A 12,879-nucleotide genomic window follows, 5' to 3' on the forward strand; every position below is an offset into this window, starting at 1 on the left:
GAGGGGTTGTCCTGCTACATCCCCCTAGCCGGGGTCCAGTCCTTGGGGGACTAAAGAGAAACAGGATGGGGGAGGGAAGGGAGCTAAGGGATGGATATCTGGTCTTTTCTTTTCTTTTCTTTTCCTTCGAATGAATGTCACATTTTGAGGCCCCCCCCCCCAAAAAAAAACAAGAAACCTGTTCATAGTAGCTTTATCATAGTAGTCTAATAACTGGAAATAATCAAAAGTTCATCACTATGAGAATGGCAAAACTAACTTTGGTGTTTCATATAATAGAATACTACTGTGCAATAAAAAGAAACAAATCATGGACTCAGCAAAAGGGATGAATCTCACTGACTGAGAGAAAATGCCCTGACAGAAGAAACACACACTGTGCCTATTCATTCTCCATTGCTTTTATAACAAATTACCATCAACTTAGTGGTTAAACAAAACATTTGTTACCTTATGGTTCTGTACGTTAGAAGTCCAATACGCGTTGAACTAAGCTTAAGGTGTCAACATTCCTTCTGGGGGCCCTAGAAGAGAATGCTTTTTGAGCTTCTAGAAGCCAATCACACTCCTTGGCTTGTGGTCCCTTTCCTCTGTCTCCAAAGACAATAAAGTAGCATCTTTGACCCCCCCCCCCTTCCATCCTCATAGCTCTTTGACTCTCTTCTCTGCCTCCGTCTTCCACTTTTTTTTTTATTTTTAAAAAAAAATTTTTTTAACGTTTTATTTATTTTTGAGACAGGGAGAGACAGAGCATGAACAGGGGAGGGTCAGAGAGAGAGGGAGACACAGAATCTGAAACAGGATCCAGGTTCTGAGCAGTCAGCACAGAGCCCGATGCGGGGCTCGAACTCACGGACAGTGAGATCGTGACCTGAGCCCAAGTCAGAAGCTTAACCGACTGAGCCACACAGGCGCCCCTCCCTCTTCCACTTTTAAGGACTCTTGTGAGCACCTTGTGCCCACTCAGATGATCCAGGATAATCTCCCTATTTTAAAGTCAGTAGATTAGTAACCTGAATTCCCTTTTGCCATGTAACCTAAGTATTCTGAATAACTCTGGGTATATTGAGGGTAACGGAAGTCAGATTTCCAGTGGCTCATGCGAAACTGACTTGGGGTGAGGCGGGGTAAACACTTGATCTGTAGCATTTGCCAATTGTTATATTATAAATGCTCGGATGGCTGCTTTCAACCTACAACCAGCTCACAGAATTGCAATTATTTAGTAAGCCGGTTCAAGCTGGTTCCAGCACACTGCTGCAAGTTTCTCATTCTTACTTTTTAAAAAAAGTTTATTTATTTTTGAGAGAGAGAGAGAGGAAGAGAGAGCATCTCAAGTGAGCTCCCCGCTGTCAGTGCAGAGCCGGACTCAGGAACTCCATCTCAGGAACTGTGAGATCATGACCTGAGCTGAATTCAAGAATTGGATGCTTAACTGACTGAGGCACCCAGGCACCCCAAGTTTCTCATTCTTGAAGTTTTAAATACAGACAGATAAGGAAACAAACATTAATATATGAGGATATGAATGTGTATGTGTGTGTTTCCTTGCCCTCTACAATGAGAGAGCCTAAAGGTTAGGGCACATCAATAGCAATGAGTACACCTGCCATCCAGATCTCGCTCTCTAAATACCACTCCCGACAACAACAACATAAATAAATGAATAAGTAAATAGATACCATTCTCAACATAGTGTTCCTTGGAGAAAAGGCTAATACCAGGGCTGGGTCAGGAAAAATACAAAATGAGCCCAAAATAGCTGTACCAGAAATTAAGGAAGTGCTCAAAGAATGAAGGCAACGTATAAAAAGGAGAGGTTTGCAGATTGAAAGGGCTCCCTCTGGGACAACTTTAATATCAAAATAAATTATAAAGTAATGAATTAAAAACCCATTAAACAGAATAAAAATCCATGAGTCAAAACTGACATAAATAAATAAATGAATAGGAGAAGAGAAAGCTCTTTCTCACAGTACAATACCAACTAAGACATAGAATATGAATGAAAGAGGGGCGCCTGAGTGGCTCAGTCGGTTAAGCGTCCGACTTTGGCTCAGATCATGATCTCATGGTTCCTGAGTTTGAGCCTAGCATCGGGCTCTGTGCTGACAGCTCAGAGCTCCAAGCCTGGAGGCTGCTTCACATTCTGTGTCTCCCTCTCTCTGCCTCTCCCCCGCTCATGCTCTGTCTCTCTCTCTCAAAAGTAAATAAACATTAGGGGCGCCTGGGTGGCGCAGTCGGTTAAGCGTCCGACTTCAGCCAGGTCACGATCTCGCGGTTCATGAGTTCGAGCCCCGCGTCAGGCTCTGGGCTGATGGCTCTGGGCTGATGGCTCGGAGCCTGGAGCCTGTTTCCAATTCTGTGTCTCCCTCTCTCTCTGCCCCTCCCCCGTTCATGCTCTGTCTCTCTCTGTCCCCAAAATAAATTAAAAAAAAAAAAAAAAAAGTAAACATTAAAAAAATTTAAATAAAAAAAGAATGTGAATGAAAGAATTAGAAAATCATCAATAGATGTAAAAATTAAGGAGTGAAAGTTTAATGAGACAGTTATGTTTTCATATCTCTCCACAAATACTAGTTAACTGAAAAGACATAACTAATAATTTTATAAAGTTAACATTGCCAGTAACATTACCAGTTAACATTACCAGATCAAAGTTAACATTACCAGTAATAAGACAAATCTACAATTACGTGCCTCCAGATATGATTCACTGAGAAGAGAACTAATATCACTTCTGTGGTGTATTTGCAAAAAACATACGATCTGAATGTAATCACGAGGAAACAGAAGGAACTGTCGCAGATTGGGTTGAGAAGACTGAATACAGTCCATGATCCTGTGTTAGGTCCTGGGCTGGAAGGAAAAATTGTAAAGGACATTATGGAGACGATTAAAATTTGAATACAAACAGTGGATTACATAATAGTCCTATATTCATGTCAAATTTTCTGATTTTGTTCATTACACTCTGGTTCCGTAAAAAAAAAAAAAAAATATTGTTGTACTTAGGATTCATACACTGAAGTATGTAGGGATAAACAAAGTCTACAATTTGCTTTCTTTCGGATTATTTAGAAAAAGATTGTGTGGGTATGTGGTGTGGGGAGAGAGGAAAAAAAATACAATGAAGCAAAATGCAAAGGGAGCAAAATGTATCCATTTTTGAATCTGGGTTATCCTACTGGTGCAATTTGTCCATAAATCCAAAAGTATATCAAAAGAAAAAGTGACAGGGGAGCCTGGCTGGCTCAGTCAGTAGAGCATGCGACTCTTGATCTTGGGGTTGTGAGTTCGAGCCACACGTTGGGTGTAGAGATTTCCTAAAAATAAAATTGTTTTTTAAAAAAGTGACAGGGGCCCCTGGGTGGCTTGGTCAGTTAAGTGTCCAACTTCAGCTTAGGTCACGATCTCGAGGCTCGTTGGTTTGAGCCCTGTGTTGGGCTCTGTGCTGACAGCTCGGAGCCTGCTTCGGATTCTGTGTATCCCTTTCTCTCTGCCCCTCTCCTCTGCTCACACTCTCTCTCTCTCAAAAATAAATAAACATTAAAAAAAAAAAAAAGAATACCCATTCAGCATTATTAGTCATTAGGGAAATGCAAATTAAAGCCATTAAGTGGGTGTGAAGTACCCACTTAGGTGACCAACTATCACTGGTTACCAGGGATTGAGGGGTTTTGTGAGACATGGGACTTGTAGTGCTAACACCTGAAAAGTCCCAGAAATCCTGGGGTGAGTTGTGTCTCCCTCTCTCTCTCTGCCCCTCCCCTGCTCACGCTCTCTCTCTCTCTCTCTCTCTCTCTCTCTCTCTCAAAAATAAACATTAAACAAAATTTTTAATAAATAAATAGTGACAAAAAATGGAGCTGGGCGAGTAGGGACATAGGAAGCTGCTTTAGCAGCATCCCGCCCGTGCAGAGGGAAAAGCCATACAAAAATATGCTGGTTCTGCTTCACTTCTCTGTAGCCACCTCTCTTCCGATCCCTTCTGTATTCCCTGCTAAATAAATCAGGAACTTATAGCCAGTGTGTAGGTGGTCCATTTGGCAGCTTCAAAGTATTATGAACTTGAAAGCATTCATTTAAAAATAATAGAGACTTCTCTGTTCTGAATAGCAGTGTGGGGCCCTGTAACAGTTTGTAATCAGAATGTGTAAATGTGCAAAATGTTCTTAACATGATATAGGTAAAAGGGGTAGTGTAGGATGAGAAAAGGGGAACAGTACAAACTATGCACAATTTAACCATGTAAAAACAAAAGGTTTTCCTTCAAGTCCTCTCCCATGATTTCACTCTTGTTTGTATGTGTTCCCTCTTCTGATTATACCTATCAGGTTGCATGCCTATCGTTGTGTGAAATAGTATTATTAGAATGCTTCATTATTGACCTCATTATGTATAGATCTTTTAAATGCTTTTTTTAAATGTTTCTTTATTTTTGAGAGAGTGAAAGCTGGGGAGGGGGAGGAGGAGAGAGAGAGAGAGAGAGAGGGAGGGAGGGAGACAGAGGATCCGAAGCCGGCTCCGCACTGACAGCAGAGAGCCCGACAGGAAGCTCGAACCCACGAACCATGAAATCATGACCCGAGCCGAAGTCAGATGCTTAACTGAGAGCCACCCAGGCGCCCCTTAAGTACTTTTGAGGAGATGCCAGCAACCTAGTCCTAGACGCTCTGTTTTGCTGTAGCAAGATCCAGCTCTTCTTAGAACAAGATCCATGTTTCCAAGATCCTAGAAACATGCATGACCCAGGAGAAGAATTAAAAGAATCAAAGACTTAAAAGCATTTAGTTATGGGAATAATTAAAATTGACTAAAATGAAAAAATACCTTTCATCAAAAACCAATGAGTTCTATAAGATTAAATGGCTCCCTGCTCCACCTGTATGCACATTTTCACCCTTTATTAAAATAATATGATATTACTTCTGATTCGTTGATATTTAGCAGAATTCAGCACAGGTCTTATTTATGCCATGCTGTGGATGGAGCTTTGAAGGAGAAACGATGCCTTGCACTATATACAAAACTTCAACCCTTAAAAAAAATAATTTAAAAATTCCAGGGGTGGCTCAGTTGGTTGAGCATCCAACTCTTGATTTTGGCTCAGGTCATGAACCCAGGGTCCTGGGATAGAGCCCTGCATCGAGCTCCGTGTCAAGAGTGGAACCTGCTTAAGATTTTCTCTCCCGCTGCCCCTCTTTCCCACTTGCATACTCTTTCTCTCTAAAATAAAATAAAAATAAAAATAAAATTTTCAGCAGATGAGGCAGAGAATCAAGTTAACTCCAGTTTAAGGTGGCCACTCTTCAGAATACTAGTCTACTAGAAATAAATTTCTGCTCCCCTCTTACCCCCAACCCCCAAGGAAAAATTTTACCCTGCTAGAAAATAAAGCATTTCTTTTACACATTTAATTGTATCCATAGGATTAAAATAGATTAAGAAACTGAAATACATTATGTGCAGTATAATTACACCATAATTTTCAGCATTAAGTGTTTATGTCTCTAGAGATAAAATAGTTTTGATTCACCAAATTGGGTAATTAAGTTGACCAGATAATTGTTCTGAAGGGCCTGGGAGCCAGGTAATAGCAATTTGAAAAGTTACCAGAATAAATGATCAGTTTGATTAGTCTGCTAAAGATAAAATGTAAGCCTGAAAGGATAAAAATTACCTTTTAGAAAAACCTCAAGGGGCGCCTGGGTGGCTCGGTCGGTTGAGCTTCCAACTTTTGATCTCTGCTCAGGTCATGATCTCACAGTTCATGAGTTCGAGCCCCAAGTCAGGCTCTGGTACTGAGAGCACAGAGCCTACTTAGAATTCTCTGTCTCCCCCTCTCTCTGCTCCCTTCCCTGCTCTCTCTCTCTCTCCCTCTCTCAAAATAAATAAACATTAAAAAAAGAAAAAGAAAGAAAAACCTCAAGATAACATACCCCAACTATTATTGACTGCAGTAGACATTGTGGGTGAACCCCTAATTTCCTTGGCCTCCTTTCCCTACCACAGAAGCTCTGCCATCTGGATGATATTCATACACCCACCCCAGCTAGAGGAGTGGCCCTGCTTGGCCTAAGCCAATCAGGATAGTCCCATTCCCCTTGTTTCAGCCAGTCCGAAAGTGGGCCCACGACCCAAGTTGGTTAGTTTCATTTACATTTTAACTTTCGGATGACAATCTTATTCCCAAATTTCTCGGGAAAGTTACATGGTAACACCCAATCAGCAATATGGTGCTTCTTAGAATCTATCATCATCAGAGCTTGCTCAGTATAACAACTGCAACATATATGGAGGTCAACCACAGTTTCTTATATTTATATGCCTTCTAAGTATCTTAAAATTTAGAACAGTTTGGGGTGCCTGAGTGGCTCAGTTGGTTGAGTGTCTGACTCTTGATTTCGGCTCAGGCCGTGATCTCACAATCGGTGGATTGAGTCCCATGTTGGGCTCTGTGCTGACAGTTCAGAGCCTGCTTGGGATTCTCTCTCTCCCTCTCTCTGAGTCCCTCCCCTGCTAATGCTCACTCTGTCTCTTTTTCTCTCTAGATAGATAGATAGATTAAAAAAAATAATAAAAAATTAAAATAAGTAAATAAATAAAACAGTTCACCTTCTTTTCATAACATTTCCCTGTTGAATAAAACAGATATTTATGCTGTAAGATTTCCCACACTCTAGATTCGGCTGATTGCTTCCTTGAGTGGTTTCACTTATCCTTCTATTTCCTGTATTTCCTGGAAAGAGATAGTTAGAACCAGGGGCTTGATACAGGAAAAGGTTTGTTTCTTTTTCTTTTCTCTTTTTTTCTTCCTTTCTCCGCCTGCCCCCGCCCCCTTGTTTTGTTTGCAAGAAAACTTATTAGGTGGCACTGTGCACTTCCTAATGCATTGAATCAAAGGAGCACAAAATCCAGTTGGCCGTGCTTTTAGAGATGTCAGAGTGACTGGTAGAGCCATGTTTTGTCAGCTTTACCCAGTGGGCATCTCAGAGTTAGTTCCAGATTCCTTTCGATATGGTCCCAGTGGTCTTTGAAAGCTTCCTTGCTTTCTGGCACCACTGATGTCCCAGGTTTATACTCCCTGACCCGGACTTGACATCATTTGTACAAGAAGCTCTTTTCCTTTCAGTGAGGAAAGGATTTTAGCAGGCACACACTCGGGGTTGCTTGCTATGGTGCCTTGTCCTTGTGTCCAGACTTTCCAGGGAACCAAGCTCAGGAATGAGTGGTTTTTCAGAAAGAGTGAAAGAAATCATGAATTTATACAGATATTACCAGTTCAAATTTGAAATTACGGGAGGATTTTTTTTAAGTTTTTTTTTCAAGATTTTTTGTTTGTTTTTGAGAGAGAGAGGGACAGAGAGAGAGCACAAGCGAGAGAGAGGCTGAGAGAAAGGGAGACAGAGAATCCCAAGCACGCTCTGGGCTGCCAACGCAGAGCCTGAAGTGGGGCTCCAACCCATGAGTTGTGAGACCATGACTTGAGCTGAAACCAAGAGTCAGACGCTTAACCAACTGTGCCACCCAGGCACCTATGGAGGATTTTACTTTTATTTCTTTTCTCTTGAACAAAAAGTCTGAGCTGCAAATGATATTAATATAATTACTTATTTGCTTTATCCAAGAATATTCCTAGAGCAGTTTCATAATAACCATACTAATAGTGCTACTAGAAATTAAGATGATTGGATACATTTTAAAATTTCTATGTGGGTGTGTATTGTCACTGCCCTTAAGCTGTATCTTACTAATGATGCACTGTCCCAACACTGTGTTTTAAAGTCTCCTAAAATAGTTTCTTTCTGTATTGTTATGCCAGAAATTTGACATATAGTTAAATTCAGTTATTTCAGTTTGTTTTCGGTTGGGAGGGGGATTTTCTTTCCTTTTGTATTTATTTTTATTTTTAAGTAAGCAAGGTATTTACATGATTCCAAAGTCAAAACCATAAATTGTGTACGATCACAGAAGGCCATCTATATCATTTCTTATGTTGGGAATGCTTGAAATTTTCTTTGCAGACTATGATATGTCAATGTTGTGAAACTTCCATGTGACTTAGAAAAAGGTTGAGTGTTAAGAGGATTCGGTCCCCTCTTATTTTGATATTGGCTTTCTACTATGAACAATATTGTAATTAGCTAGTCATCTCCCCTTTCTCTTTCCTCCTTTATCCCAAATATCAGTCTAAAGTATTATCTTTTTTTAAAGTTTATTTATTTATTTTGAGAGAGACAGAGCACGTGTGCACGTGTGCATGCATACAAGTTGAGGAGGGACAGAGAGAGAGGGAGAGAGAGAATCCCAAGCAGGCTCCACGCTGTCAGCACAGAGCCCAACATGGGCCTCGATCCCACAGTGAGATCATGACCTGAGCCAGAATCAAAAGTTGGACATTTTACCAACTGAACCATCCAGGCACACACCCCTAAAGTATTACCTTTTCATTCCCAGTTTGTAAAAAACAAGCTTTTCTCTTCATTTATTATCTCTGCTTTCTCCCCATTTTTGATATTTGTTCTATATCCATATTTTCAAGCCTATAAAAATACATAATATTCTTTTAACCTTATTATCACCGGTTGAACTTGGATTATTCCCAATTCTACTGTAAAATGCTCACCACCAAAACTGAGGCTGAATTCCTCCTATCATTTTCTGAAGCTTATTCTCTAGGAGATTCCTCAAGAAGGCTCTGGGAGCAATATTTCCTGTTCTTATCATGTTCATAAGTGTCTGTGTCTTTAAAACTTTTATATTTGAAAGGCAGTTAAACTACATCCTTAGCTTAAATTTTCCTTCTTTGAGTATCTTAAATAAGTCATTCAATTGCATTCTGGCAAAAATCTTTCTGTCAAAATATCCAGTGCCAGTCTTATTTTCTTTCCTCATGACTTACTGGGTCTTTTTGCCAAAATACTCTGACAGTGTTTTTCTTATATTTAAAGTCCAAGAGTTTTACCAGAGTATGTTTTGGTAGGGACTATTCTGGGCTGATTTTTCTGGAAAAATGATACGGTCCTTTGATACGTATACTCAAATTTCTACACATTTTAGGACAATTTTCTTGAATTACTTTTAAAGTAAATTCTTTATTTCACAATAATTTTAATTTTATGGAAAATTCTGGAAGATAGCACAGAGAGTTTCATATGTCTATTACCGAGTTTCCATCTTTTGTTATTATTGTACATACCATGGTACATTTGTCAAAAACAAGAACCAGTATTGTGATAGTTGGTGTTTTTCATGGAATCTGTCCATTTCATCTAAATTAGAAAATTTATTGGCATAATTGTTTAGGATGTTTCCTTTATCCATTTGATGTCTGTAGAATCTGTGGTAATACCCCTTTTTCATTTCTGATATTAATATTACTTGTCTTCTCCATTTATTTTCTGATTAGCTTGGATAGAGGGTTATTAACTTTATTGACTTTTGTAAATAATCAGCTTTTGGTTTTATTGATTTTTTTATATTGTGCTTATTTTTTTATTTTATTGATTTCCACACTTTATAAGTTTCTTTATTCTGCTTGCTTTGGGTTTAATTTGTTCCTTTTTTTCTAGTTAATGTGGAAGCTTAGATAAATGAGACTTTATATCTTTTCAAATATCAGCACTTAATGCTATAAATTTCCCCCCTTGTACTGGTCCAGCTACACTGCATACATTTTTTTTTGAATGTTTATTTATTTTTGAGAGAGAGAGACCGAGCATGAGTGGGGAGGGCAGAGAAAGAGGGAGACACAGAGTCTGGAGCAGGCGCCAGGACGTGGGCTGGAACTCATGAACTGGATGGAGATCATGACCTGAGCTGAAGTCGGATGCTTAACCGACTGAGCCACTCAGGTGTCCCTACACTGCATACATTTTGATATTTTCTGTGTTTATTTTAATTCAGCTCAAAATATTTTATAATTTCTTTTCTGTTTTTTATTTGACTCATGGGTTATTTAAAACTGAATTGTTTAATTTGCAAATATTTGGAGATTTTCCAGATATGTTTTTGTTATTGTGATCTAGTTTGCTTTTGATAATCTAGATAAGATTTTTAGTTTTGTTGACATCAGAGAACAAACTTTGTATGATTTCAATCTTTATTTTTTAAATTTTTTAAAACATTTTATTTATTTTTTTGTAAGACAGAGAGACAGAGCATGGCAGGGGAGTGGCAGAGAGAGAAGGAGATACAGAATCTGAAGCAGGCTCCAGGCTCCCAGCTGTCAGCACAGAGCCCAACGCGGGGCTTGAACCCATGAACTGGGAGATCATGACCTGAACCGAATTAGGATGCTTAACTGACTGAGCCACCCAGGCACCCCTGTATGACTTCAATCTTTTAAATGTTTTGTGACTTGTTTTATGGCCTTGCATATGATCAATCTTATTGATTATTCTGTTACCATTGAAACAATGTGTATTCTGCTGTTGCAAGGTCCCGTGTTCTGCATGTCAGTTAGGTTAAGCTGGATGATAGTTTTGTTCAAGACGTCTTTATACTTACTGGTTTTGTGTATACTTTATTCTACCAACTATTGAGAGAGGAAGGTCAAAATCTCCAACGATAATAATAATATTGTCTATTTCTCCTTTTAGTTCTATTAGATTTTCCTTCTTATACTTCAAAGCTCGGTTATAAGATGCATTCCCAATTATTGTGAATCATGATGAATTTATCCCCTCATCATTATGAAATGTCCCTCTTTATCCTTCGTGCATTAGTCTGCTCAGGTTGCTATGACAAAATACCACAATTAAACAAGAGAAATTACTTTTCTCACAGTTCTGAGGGCCGGAAAATCCAAGATCAAGGTTCTACCAGGGTTGGTAGCTGATGAGAGCTCTTGCCTTGGGTTGCATAAGGCTGCCTTCTTACCATGAGTTCACAATGTGTGTGTACGTGTGGAGAGAGAAAGAGTAGTACTCTGGTGTTTCTTATAAGGGCACTAATCCTATTGGATCAGGGCCCCACACTTACAACCTCATCTAATCATGATTACTTCCTCACAGTCCCCATTTCCAAATATAGCTACACTGGGGGGTTAGGGCTTCAACCTAAGATTTGGGGAGGACACAAACATTCAGTCGACAGCACTTTGTCTTGAAATCCACTTTGTCTGATAGTAATGTGGCTACTCTGACTTGATTTTTGTTTCATATTTGCATGGTTTACCTTTTCCATCACTTGACCTTTAACCTATGTGTCTTTAGTTAAAGGGAATTTCTTGCTGACAGCATGCAGTAGGGTCTTGTTTAATCCAGTCCAACAATGTTTGCCTTTTAAATCTTAGACTAATTTACATCTAATCTAATTACTGAAATGGGTATAACTTAAGTTTATCATCTTCTTATTGGTTTTCTATTTGTCTCATCTGTTCTTTGCTCCTCTTTTCTTTTATCCTGTTTTGTTTTTTTGTTTTTTTGTTTTGGACTAATTGATTATATCTTACAGCTCAGTTTTTATCTCCACTATTGGCTGATTAGCTATTCTACTTTTCACTTTTTTTAGGAGTTGCTCTAGTCTTTACAATATAAATCTTTAACTTATCACTATTGATCTTCAAATCCTATTAAAGTACTTCACATAAAGTATAAGATCCTTAATTTTAATGTTTACTATTTATTTATTCATCATCATTATTTTTTTTTTAAGTAAACTCTACCCCCAAGGTGGCTCTTGAACTCATGACTCCACGATCAAGAGTCACATGTTCTACCGACTGAGCCAGCCAGGTGCCCCTGAAATATGAGATCCTTACAACAGATTCACTACCTCCACTTTCTGTGCCATTCTTGTCATATGTATTTTAGTTCTACATTTGTTATAAACCCTATAATATTTTTTAAAAATCTAAACAATGATCTTTTAGAGCTATTAAAGGTGAAAAAAAATGTTTTACATTTATTGTCATATTTTACAAAATGGCTTTTCTGGTTAACAACATCATTTCTAGGAGGGAGAATAAATTCTGCCAGTGCATCTTCTACTCTATCTTGGCTAAATATGAATGTCTTCCATTTCTTTTTTTTTTTTTTTTTAATTTTTTTAATGTTTATTTATTCTTGAGAGAGAGAGAGACAGAGTGTGAGCCGGGGAAGAGACAGAGAAAGGGAGACACAGAATTCAAAGCAAGCTCCAGGCTCTGAGCTGCCAGCACAGAGCCCGACGCGGGGCTCGAACTCACAAGCAGTGAGATCACGACCTGAGTCAAAGTCTGATGCTTAACAGACTGAGCCACCCAGGCACCCCTGAATGTCTTTATTTCTAAGCTATTGTTACAAAGAGCTCCATTAGTTTTATACAGCATTGTACCTATGGGCTGCTTCTGATCTCAGTCAACAATTCACAACAGAGATTTGAAGACATTTCTAAGGGCTAGAATACGGTTTTACGGAGGTGAACCATCAATCAATGAAACAATTCACAATTATTCATTTGTTTAACTTCTCTCCGTTCATTCACTAAACATGGATTAATCATTAACTATGTGCCTGACTCCAAGTGAGGCACTGGAAATATAAAGAAAGAAAAGTGCTGTCCTTCCCTGAATGATCTCCAGAGTAGATTTTAAGTAGAAAGAGAGTGAAGTCAGCTTTTAAACTACATCAATCAGTGTTTTCAGTGCCTGCTGTCATTTCTCCCATAATTTTTTGTGCCCTACATTTTAGAATTTGGTTGTAATATAATGTTAAGTTGTTATTATGATAACAATAAGGGGGAGTTGCTCAACGAACAGTTTCAGCTTTGCAAGATGAAAAATTCTAGAGATCTTGTGCATAAACATGTAAATACAGGTAACACTTCTGAACTGTCCACTTAAAAATGGTTAAGATGCTAAATTTTATGTTGCCTATGTTTTTTTTTTAACCA

This window comes from Panthera onca, chromosome B4, assembly GCF_046562875.1.
Source record: "Panthera onca isolate mPanOnc1 chromosome B4, mPanOnc1 haplotype 2, whole genome shotgun sequence".
Lineage (NCBI taxonomy): Eukaryota > Metazoa > Chordata > Mammalia > Carnivora > Felidae > Panthera > Panthera onca.